Source organism: Fukomys damarensis, unplaced genomic scaffold (assembly GCF_012274545.1).
Source record: "Fukomys damarensis isolate Sample0158 unplaced genomic scaffold, DMR_v1.0_HiC HiC_scaffold_11, whole genome shotgun sequence".
Classification (NCBI taxonomy): domain Eukaryota; kingdom Metazoa; phylum Chordata; class Mammalia; order Rodentia; family Bathyergidae; genus Fukomys; species Fukomys damarensis.
Window position 1 is genome coordinate 22,479,184 of NW_022900923.1, and position 10,477 is coordinate 22,489,660.

The 10,477-nt window shown below is 36.1% G+C and overlaps 1 protein-coding gene across 2 annotated transcripts in view; it reads left to right on the plus strand.

Annotated features, from left to right (window-relative positions):
• Cep350 (centrosomal protein 350) overlaps positions 1 to 10,477 on the plus strand; it is a 174,405-nt gene continuing 163,928 nt past the window's right edge. For both annotated transcript variants that reach the window (XM_033762122.1, XM_010630274.2), the window contains exon 1: positions 1 to 32. The gene's annotated coding sequence lies outside the window, so the exon portion shown is untranslated. The remainder of the gene's footprint in view (positions 33 to 10,477) is intronic.

Below are 10,477 nucleotides of genomic sequence, written 5' to 3' on the forward strand. Positions count from 1 at the left end.
GTGGGAGCCGAGGGCGGAGGCGACACTCTCAGGTGAGCTTGTAGAGGACCTGGCGGGATCCGCGGACGTTCGCTTCGCCTCAGCTGCCTCTGTCCGCGGTCCCGGGTTCCCGGTGGTGGTGAGAGAAGCGGGGCGGGGCCCGCTGCCCCAGCCTGGCGTCCTCTTTGGGAAACCTCCCTGGACCTGAGGCTTTTCGGGAGGGTCATCCTGAGACAAGGGCTTCAGATCTCATCGGTTATTGCGGAAGGCGAAATTTCTTCGCTTACCTGCCAGTCGGTGCCCTACCACCCCCACCCCCAGTCTATAAAGAGGTAAGATACCTCTCACCTTTGGATTTGGAGAAGGGTCTCTTTTTTGTTTGGCGATCGAACATATTTGGAGAAATTCCGGGAAACCCGTTCCAGTGGCAGGGATGATCAGTTTCTGTTCCTTTTCAGTGGGGGCAGTAGTCTCAAGTACAATACAGGAAAAACTTTGATCTCCATTCCATCATGACTGTAATGAGCCGGTTTATTCACAGATGATTTAGGGGATATTTAAAAAGCTTTCACTTTGAAAGTTGTCAGTATTGTCTACGGCCCTGCCACCCTGAACGCGCCCGATCTCGCCTGAAAGTTGTCAGTATTCCCTCCCATATTCCTTCTTTTAAGTGCAGCCCACCATACTAAATAATACTTAGCTAATGCCACAGATATCTCTTGCAGTTTGCCTGGATTTTAAAATTTCAGCTAAGAAATTGCACATAGGTGTAGATTTTTAACGTGGCTTTAATGTAACAAATCTTTCTTTTAGGAAAAAGGTTGTCAAAGAGTGATGAGTATCCATGTACTGTGATTGTTTTGATGGTGATTTTGTTTTGATTTTGAAGAAGTCGTTAGTGTTGCCATGTTAACCATTCCTCCTGGCTTGTATTTTAAGGATTCTACATTGGATAGGTAGGCTTAGAAGCAACCTGAAAATTTTGTAGAAATAATGATAAAATATTGCAAAATGTCCTCCATGTAAAATATTTATCTTAAACTACTGTTTTTAAACAGGGCAATGTGCTGCTAATAATTTGGGATTGTAACTTTGGGAGGTTAGTTGTTAGATCTATGCTAGAAGTTGCTTCAGACTCAAACATGTAATAGTTTTGGTGTACTGCACTGACAAACTATTCAAAATAATAAAATCTGAGCCATTGAACTATCACATTAAATTTAAGATACTTAAAACAAATAATGGTCAAGCTACAATACATTGTATACATAGAAAGTGTATTTCCCCCTTTCCTAGTCAGTAGCAGAACTGTTTGTAGTGATGGTAAGTTATATATCTGTAAACAATATTTTAGATATGAGGAATTGTCTGATTTTCTGAAATATATTGGTGTATAAGAGGGTTAATACTTGGACAGCGAGCCTTATCTGAGGTAGTTTATGAAGTTCTTGAATTTGTTTCTTCTGCTTCTGATTGCTTGTTTTGTTACATTTGGACCATATCATGGGCAGAAGAAAGAGGATGAAGTCCCTATAAAACCAGTTTTATTTGTTAAATTGGTGTAAGTTATAGTCAGAGAGAAAGAAGAAGAAGCTGTTGTCTGAAATAACTGACTTTTAAAAACTTAGTCTTTATGACAACATCTTGTAAAGAAGTATGACAAATATTCTTGTTTTGCAGTTGTGGAAACAAGACACAGAAGAAAATTATTTATGTATATACATACTGCTTATTTCTGCTGATCATCTAGAACTATCTACTTTTTTTTGGTACTGGGGATCAAACTTGGGCCCTTGCAAGCGGCGAAACCATTGAGCTAAATCTCTGGCCCTAGAACTACCAACTTTTATTTTTTAAAAAATAAATATATATACTTTTGGCATTTGGTGTTGTTTTAAAATATTTTTTAAATTTCTATTTTTGTTCATTTTTACATGCCACTTGGTCTTTATGTTGATTGTCCTTGAAAAGTATTACCATTTTCATAACATTTTGTTAATGAATTATTTTAACGGATCACTTTACCTCTGTATACTTTTTGCATGGGTGGGATTCTTAAGAAACTTCAAATTCTTTATATTCTTGTATGTAAAACAAATACTCAGGCTTTATGATCAATAGTGACGTAACTGGAAAATACTAAAAATCTTGATAATTATAGACAACTGATGATTTGAGAGGTTGAACTGCAGTTGTGATTGTTATTTTTCCAGTGTGTGGGGCACGTTGTGGAATAGTTTTCTTTATTGATTTTTTTCCTCTCATGTCAAACCATTTTTAGTGTCACAGATAGGTCTGTAATTGTTTGTTTGCTTGTTTGTTTTTGGTACCGGGGATCAAACTTGGGACCTTGTGCTTTCCAGGCAGGTGGTGGCACCATTGAGCTAAATCCCTGGCCCTCAGATAAGTTTTTAGTAAAGGAAAAGATTGTATGGTTCGCCCCCCCATTTATTTATTTATTTAGGGTTTTTTTTTTCTTTTGTATTGGTACAATCTAGGTATACAGTACAGTTACATTCATTATTGGGATCCTGTACCTTTACATGACAGGTCTTGATTCTCATTTTTTCCCCTTGTCCCTGCCCTCCCTTCACCCCCTCCTCCCCTCCCCACTTTATTTCCATTTTCTCACATTTTTTTCCTCTCCCTTATTACCTTTTTGTTTAGGGTTTTTTGAGACAGTGTTTCACCATGTAGTTGAGACTGACCTGGAACTCACTATGTAGCCCAGGCTGGTCTCAAACTCATAGCGATCCTCCTGCCTCAGCCTCCCAAGTTCTGGGATTACAAGAGTGTGCCACCATGCCCGGCATTCCTGAATTTATTTTTGTTGTTGTTTTTTGTCATTGTTATTGTAAGTGTAATTTTACATTTACATGTAGGTGTTTTGGGTTACTAATCTGGCCTATTAATTCCAAGTTGGCAGACATCTTCTGTTCACTAGTACCTAGCAGACCCTAGTGCCTAGCATACAGTAATATAACCAGTAAATATTAGCTGAATTAATTGACTAAAGAATAGTCCCAGGATATTTTAAAAAACAAAAACAAAACATAAAAATGATTCTTGGTTCCTCAGTATACTTCAGCTCTTCTTAGTAGTGTACTCCAGAGATATGTTCAGATTTACTAGGTAGCAGGGGAATGACAGCCTGGGATTGAAAAGAAGCTAAGAGTAAGCCATAGGTAGATCCTGAAGTCTTTATTGACTTTTAATATGTTGCCAAGGTGCAATAGTTGTTGTAATTTAAAGAAAATAATTGGGGCCAGGGATTTAGCTCAGCAGTTCGGTGGCCTGCCTAATCCCCGGTACCAAAAAAAAAAAAAAAAAAGCTTTAGGCCGTAACCTGTTGCACTAGTACTATAATTGTAGAGTTGTAACAATGTTAAGTCACTTCTTAATCACAGCATTGGGAATTTTAAATATTAAAAGTCAGCTAGTCCAATTCTCATATTTTATGTGTAAGAAAGCAGGATCATACGGGAAAATATCTCATTCATAATTGGTTCCATAACTGGGAGAAGAATCCACACTATACAGTTCCCAAGTCTACATTTGTTTACTTTGAGGTAATTATCAAATCAGAGCATAGTTGTGATCAATTTGGTAGTCCACTCTATATCAGTATTGAACATTGAAATTGGGCTTTGCTTTCATGAATCAGAAATATTTGTTCATGTAAAAATCTCCACTCTCTACCCTGTCAGTGAGACATTGAACAACTTTGTGGGAGAAATATTACATTACTTGTCAAAATTAAAAGTGTACAGAGCTGGGGATTTGGCTCTGCCACCTGCCTTGCAAGCGCAAGGACCCAAGTTCGATCCCTGGTACCACACACAAAAAAAAGTGTACATACTCATTGATAGAATAATTTCATTTTTAGTTAACACAAAGCACAGGGATAATTTTTAGGAATGTTCATTTTAGCATTATTATAAATAAATGCCAGCATTTATAAATAATAAAAAATGTCCTTCATGTCCATTGGTAGAGAGATAGTTAAAATTGTAGTATGTTATGCTGTGAAGTATTCTGCAGTTGTTAACAAGTTTTTGGGATGTCTAAATTTACTTCATGAGAAGCAGCTGAGTATGTCCTTCAGTACATGGATCATACAGCAGATTCTTTGGGTTTAGATCTTAACTGCATCTCTTGTACTTGCATTGACCATTAGCAAATAATTTAAACTCGACTATAAACTGGATATAATAATGGTTCTCCCTTTACAGGGCTATTGTGAGAACCAAATGTGTTAGTATTTATGTCCTAAAGTAAGTGTAGTATGTATGTATCACATAAATGTTTGCTATGTACTGACATGGAAGAACATTCGTGATATAATAGTGCAAGAAACAAGTTACACTATACTAAGTAATATGATTATTAAAAATAGACACATAGGCAATGAAATATAGTTTTGTTTTGATTTATATGCACATAGAAAAAAGTCTGTGGGGGCTGGGAGTGTAGCTCAGTGGCACAGCTCCTGCCTGGCAAGTGTGATGTCCTGAGTTCAATCCCTGGTACCAAAAAGAAAAAGGTCTGTAAGGATAGGTGTTAAAACTGTTATGTGTTTTATCCCTGGGGGAGTAGATGTCTTTCCTTTTTTCCCTTTAGATGCTTTCTCTTGTATTATTGTTAACCTTCATTTTTATAATTTTTGAAGCTTTTTTTGTACCAGGGATCATACTCAGGCCCTTGTGCTTGCAAGGCAGGCAGTGGCACCATTGAGCTAAATCCCTGGCCCTTTTTGAAACTTTTTTCTTATTGGTAGTATAAATGTAGCTTTGAATAGTTTTATTTTAGCAATCTACAGATTTCACCACATGATTAGGATACCACAGAATATCATATGATTAGATCCTATTTCAAAACTTTTGTTGGTGGAAGGTTGAAGTTACTATATGAAAACCCCTAATAAAAACATTTATATTTCTACTAGTTTTGTGATCTTCAGTCTTTTAATTTACAATGCAAACTCATTTGCAGGAATAATGTTTGTAAGCCCAAGGTTTTCTAACTATGCACTGAGATACCTTAAAGCACCACAGTGAACTCACATGAATAATGCAGGTGGTACACATGAGATTTGCTACTTTTTTTTATGACTATGTATCTACAGAAAACTAGATTTTGTGGAGTTGCTGTGATTACAGCAAGTACTGTGCAAAAATAATGTAGAATAGTAAATGAAAATGGCAATGGCAAGAATGAGTCAATGTTTGATAAGTTGTGTAATGTCTGCCAGCTACACTCATCCCATTAATAAGTAATTGTGCTTACTCAATAGTAAAAATACTCTTTAATTTACATGTATATATTTTTCATATTGTTACTAAATATTAGGACATACTAGATTACGTAGACTAATCCAGTGATGGTGAACCTATGGCATGGATGCCACACTGGCTGTTATCATTGAAAGCTCTGAAACGGTATGCCAACATTGTTGGAACTGTTATTTTGTTTTTGTTTTCATATTTGCCCCATGAAAAATTACTGAAACATTAAGGGTTCTGTGAAAAGTTAGTTCTGGAAGAACTCAAACTCTTTTTACCAGGACATCCAAATAAATATAGTTTCCAATAAATATGTTTTTATTAGCATTTACATCTCATGAAGTAATCTCTGAAACAATGCTTAAGCCAGGTGTGGTGCATCCCTGTAGTCCCAGCTATTCAAAAAATTGTGGCAGGAGTATCTCTTGGGCTCAGTTCTAGGCTCAGACGGATAAACAAATGCCCTTATTTTCAACATACTGATATTTTAAATTCGGTTCTCTTTTTAGTTTTAGTAAAAGTACTAATTCCAGGGCTAGGATATAGTTTAGTGGTAGAATATTTGATAAGCAGGCTAGTCCCTGCATTCAATTGCCAGTCCCTATTTACCCTCATCACCACCCATATCCCCATGTCTCCCCACTGATAATGTTCAAAATGTAGTCTTAAGGGGCTAGTATTACATGTCAAGATGCACCTTCAATGATAAAGTCATCACACCTTCTAATTGTTTAATTCATGGCAAATAGGGACATCCTTTGTATTTGAATATACTCCAAAACATCACAACTCCTCCCCATTTCCACCTCTACCTAGTTTTGCTTTGTTTCCTTTTGTAGTGGTAGTGATTGAACCCAGGGTCTTCTGCTAGGTGAGTGCTGTACTATGGAGCTAGGTCCTCAACTGTCTGGCTGTCTGTCTGTTAATTATTTTTAGACACTATTTCACTAAGTTGCTCAGGCTGACCTTAAACTTGTGATTCTCCTGCCTCAGCCTTTCAAATAGCTATGATAGGTATTTATCACCAAATCTAGTCTTGTACCTAATTTTTAAGCCTCTTGAATAATTACTCTCCCAAATAATTCAGACATAACATTCTCAGTCATTGCCACAGCATATGAAGTTTGGGGCAGCCATACAGTACCTTCCTCCAGGCAGCTATAAGCGTGCTTTAGGATTACAACCACTTGGATAAAAGGTTAGAAAAATACCCAAACTCTAAGAGATTCTGAATCAACAGGTCTGAGAAGAGGCCTATAAACCTGTATATTAAAGAGTCTGCAAGGATCTCGATACTGAGCCAGCTTTGAGAACGACAGCTTTAGAGATTATCTTCAGTTCTACTTTTTGAAGCCTAAACTTCTAAAAACACTGACAAGTCCATAAAATGAACATCAGTAGAGAGACTAATCCTGAGAATATTTGTCTTCCAAAGCTCCAGAACACCTGACAGCAACATTCCTTTTAAAACAGAACCCCAAATTAAAGCCCTGTAACAAGCACTATGGCAGGTGACCGGACAATTATGTGTTAATAATCATAGCCACCATGTATGTGTTCTTTCTGTGTGGAGCAAGGGTTGTATTGTCTTCTATATATTGTTTCTAATCTCCGTCATAACCAATCAGGCAACCTTTATATCCATATTTTCAATGAAGAAACTATCAGACAGACTATTGGACTACTCCATGGTCATTCAGCAAATAAGCAATAGAACTGGAAATCCAAATTTCCAATTTCTCTCCAGCAGTATTCTCATAGTGCCTCTTATAATATTCAAACTCAGCTATCATTTACATAATCCCCTGTCCCCTCACACAGTCTCATTACCAAAACTCACCATGCTTTCCCACCTAGATTTTATCCTCCTGCAAACTTCTGTTCCATTAACTTCACTCACCTAAAGTTGTTTAAAAAATGCTCCTTTAATTGTGTCTCAGTTGTTATCAGACTTTCTCTAAAGGATAGGACTTCCTAACAAATGTTTGCTGATGAAGATTTTTATTCTCCCTTCCCTCCTAAACAGAGCAGGTTAAGTTGTTTTAGCAAACTGCTTTATCCTCCCATTGCTGCATCAGGCACGAAAAACCTTTTCTTCTGTTTGAAACATACCATTGATTCATTTAACATACTAGAGTAGCAGGTATGTAGTAGGAATGAATAGTGGTAAGCAGTTGGGGTACACACTGAGAAGAACAAACCTGGCTCCTGCCCTCAAGGTGTCTAATGGGTAGACTATATTGAACACATTACAAATGGGATGAAAATAAGATAATACACAGGTGCTATGGGAGCATATGACAAAAAGAACTTACATAGTCTGAGAAGTACAGAAGAAAGTGAGCTAAGACCTCAAGGATGAATAAAGGAGTTAGCTAAGAATAATGAGGAGTTTTCCAGGGAGTTGGAACAGTATGTATAATGATCCCAAGTCAAGAAAGAGCACAACATCGTTCAAGAGACCAAAAAATCAGACTGGATGTGATGGCACTTTCCTGTAATTCCAGCACTGGAGAGGCTGAGGCAGGAGAATTGCCATGAACTAAAGGCCAACCTGAGCTACATCAACTTCAACATCTTCAAAAGCTGATTCATGATTATTCCCTAAAAAATAAAATAAATTCAGTCATCTAAGTTGCACAAACCAGAAATACCTAGTTCCTCTTTTCTACTCTGAATTTTAAATCTATACCACCACTTTGCAAAATGTGTTACAAGGATTTTTGAGGGTCTCAGAGACCCTTTTGAGCATTATCTTTGAGGTCAAAATGATTCCTATAATAATATGAAAACATTTTTTTTACTCATTCTTTTTTTTTTTTTTTTAACTCATTCTTGCCATAATGGAGGCAAGGTGAAAATAAAGTCTCATTGAAATGAAACAATTAAACTAGAGCTTGACTAAAAGCACCCTTAGTCTTTTATTTAAGAAGAACTGTAGTCAGGGAAAAGAAACAGGAATCAGCAAAAATTAAGGAACCCAAAAACAAAACCCCAAGAATGAACCTACACTTTGCTTGCTTACTGTTTAGTTATGAATACTTACGCTTCTAAAGATGTCTTATAGTTTGTAAGTAAGGATTTTTTTAAAATTTAAAGTATAAACTTGGCACTATGAAAGCTGATACATAAGAAACTATCAAATCAATTAAATCTGAGGATAGAGAATGGGTCTAGGACAAGAAGCAGAATTTTTAGTGTACTTGTATATGTTTTAGAGTTTTTAAAAGGTAGAGGAAAGCTATTTATCGCCACTTTTTTCAAGGAAAAATATAGTTTCTGAAAGTTTCCTTTGACTTTCAATAACAGCTACATGAAGGGCTAAGTCAACAAAAACAATTTTTCTTTCACTGGGAAGCCCTTATCAACCTCTTAATTGTAGTTGCTTCCCCTTTGTGGATCCATAGCAGTTTAGCATCCTCTTTTTCCTCCATACTGTTACTGTTTACACATCTGTATGTTACACAGAACTGTAGGGATGATGTTTTATTTCTCTTCGTTATCCCTATTCCATTAACGGTGCACAACACAGTAGGTGCTCCAGACCTATATTCTGAATTATAGTTCGATTGATAAGTCTCAGAATCCAATTCTTGAATGCAAATAGGCAAAAAAATATATATGAAGCCAGGTGTTTCATACACTAAAACAAGGTCAGCCATTCCTAAGCAGAAAATGTCTTACAGGGGAACATGTTAAAAAATAGTAGAATAATTATATATGCATATATGTATAAAATATATTTGAAAAAATTTTTTTATTTTAAAATAATTTCAACTAAAAAAGATTTTTTTTTGGTACCAGGGATCGAACTCAGGTCCCTTTGCTTGCGAGGCAGGCGGTGAGACCACTGAGCCAAATCCCCAGCCCAAGAATTCTTTAATCTTTAAATTTAGACACATATTGTTTATTGTTTATCAAATGAAGCCTATTAAGTTGTGCCATGAATTAAGTATTACTCATGAATGATTTTTAAATCTAATTTTAAAAAAAATGCCACAATTCCAGAAACAGGTTCAAGTTCATTTGACTTTTTTTTTTTTTTTGGTATTGGGGATTGAAGTTGGGACCTTGCACTTAGGAGGCAGGCTGTGGAACCACTGAGTTAAATCCCCAGCCCTTCGTTTTACTAACTTTAAAAAAATTACCCAAACCCAAACTTATCAAATATAAATCAGATTCTTCTGCTAGCAAAAATCTTTGTTTGCAAAACAGTCTTCCTTATACCATTTCTGTGTAACATTTAAAATAACTCATGCAGAAATTTAGCAGCTACACAGATTTTCGAGATGCATCTATTGTATATAGTGTGACATTTATATCTAGAATGAAGCAAAACATATTGAAGTAAAAAATTAGGGGTCATTTAGCCTTTTATTTAGTCATTTATACTTTTCAAATGTGTATTTGCGATTGAGTGGTTGGAAAAAATACACAATCTGCTGAGTTGGAACTAGCTTTTTTAGTTCGTTATGCAATTTTTTGTTCTTTTTTAAGAGAATGAATATAAATGTTTTGATTTTAAGTAAATTTTCTTAAGTGATACTATAGTAATGAATGAGAGAGCCAGACATGACAATAAAGAGAAAAAGTAAAGGAAGCCCCACCTTCTCCACCTCACTTTTACTTGTAGAATTTTAGGAGCAAGAATGCATTATAGTTTACTGCCTGATTTAATTTAACATAATCTATGACAGTGTGTCTGAATTCTTAACTTTGATTATGTAGATTTTTGTGTAGGAATTCTGGGTTCATTGGAGACTCTGCTGCCCACTGAAGATCTTGGGATATTTGTTATTATATTTCAGAATAGATGAATTAGCTTTTAGGTCTGTTCAGGATAGGAATTCAGTGATATCTCCATACTTACAGAGTCGGAGAACTTGATTGCTAATAAAAATAGAATTCTTTTTAAAAAATGTTATCTTTATTTTGATCTCATACTGTCAGTGTTATTTTATTTTAATTAATTAATTTGTGGGGTTTTTGTTTGTTTGTTTGAGGCAGGTTGTCCCTTTGTAGTTCAGGCTGGCCTTGAATTCACTGTGTAGTCCAGACTGGCCTTGAATTAATGGCGATCCTCCTGCCTCAGGCTCCAAAGTGCTGGGATTATAGGCGTGTGTCACCATGCCTGGCTAGAAATAGAATTCTTAACAAGGCAGTTTAATTTGGTGAGTTGTAGGTTTGTAATTTTTTTTTTTTTTTTTTTTTTGGGG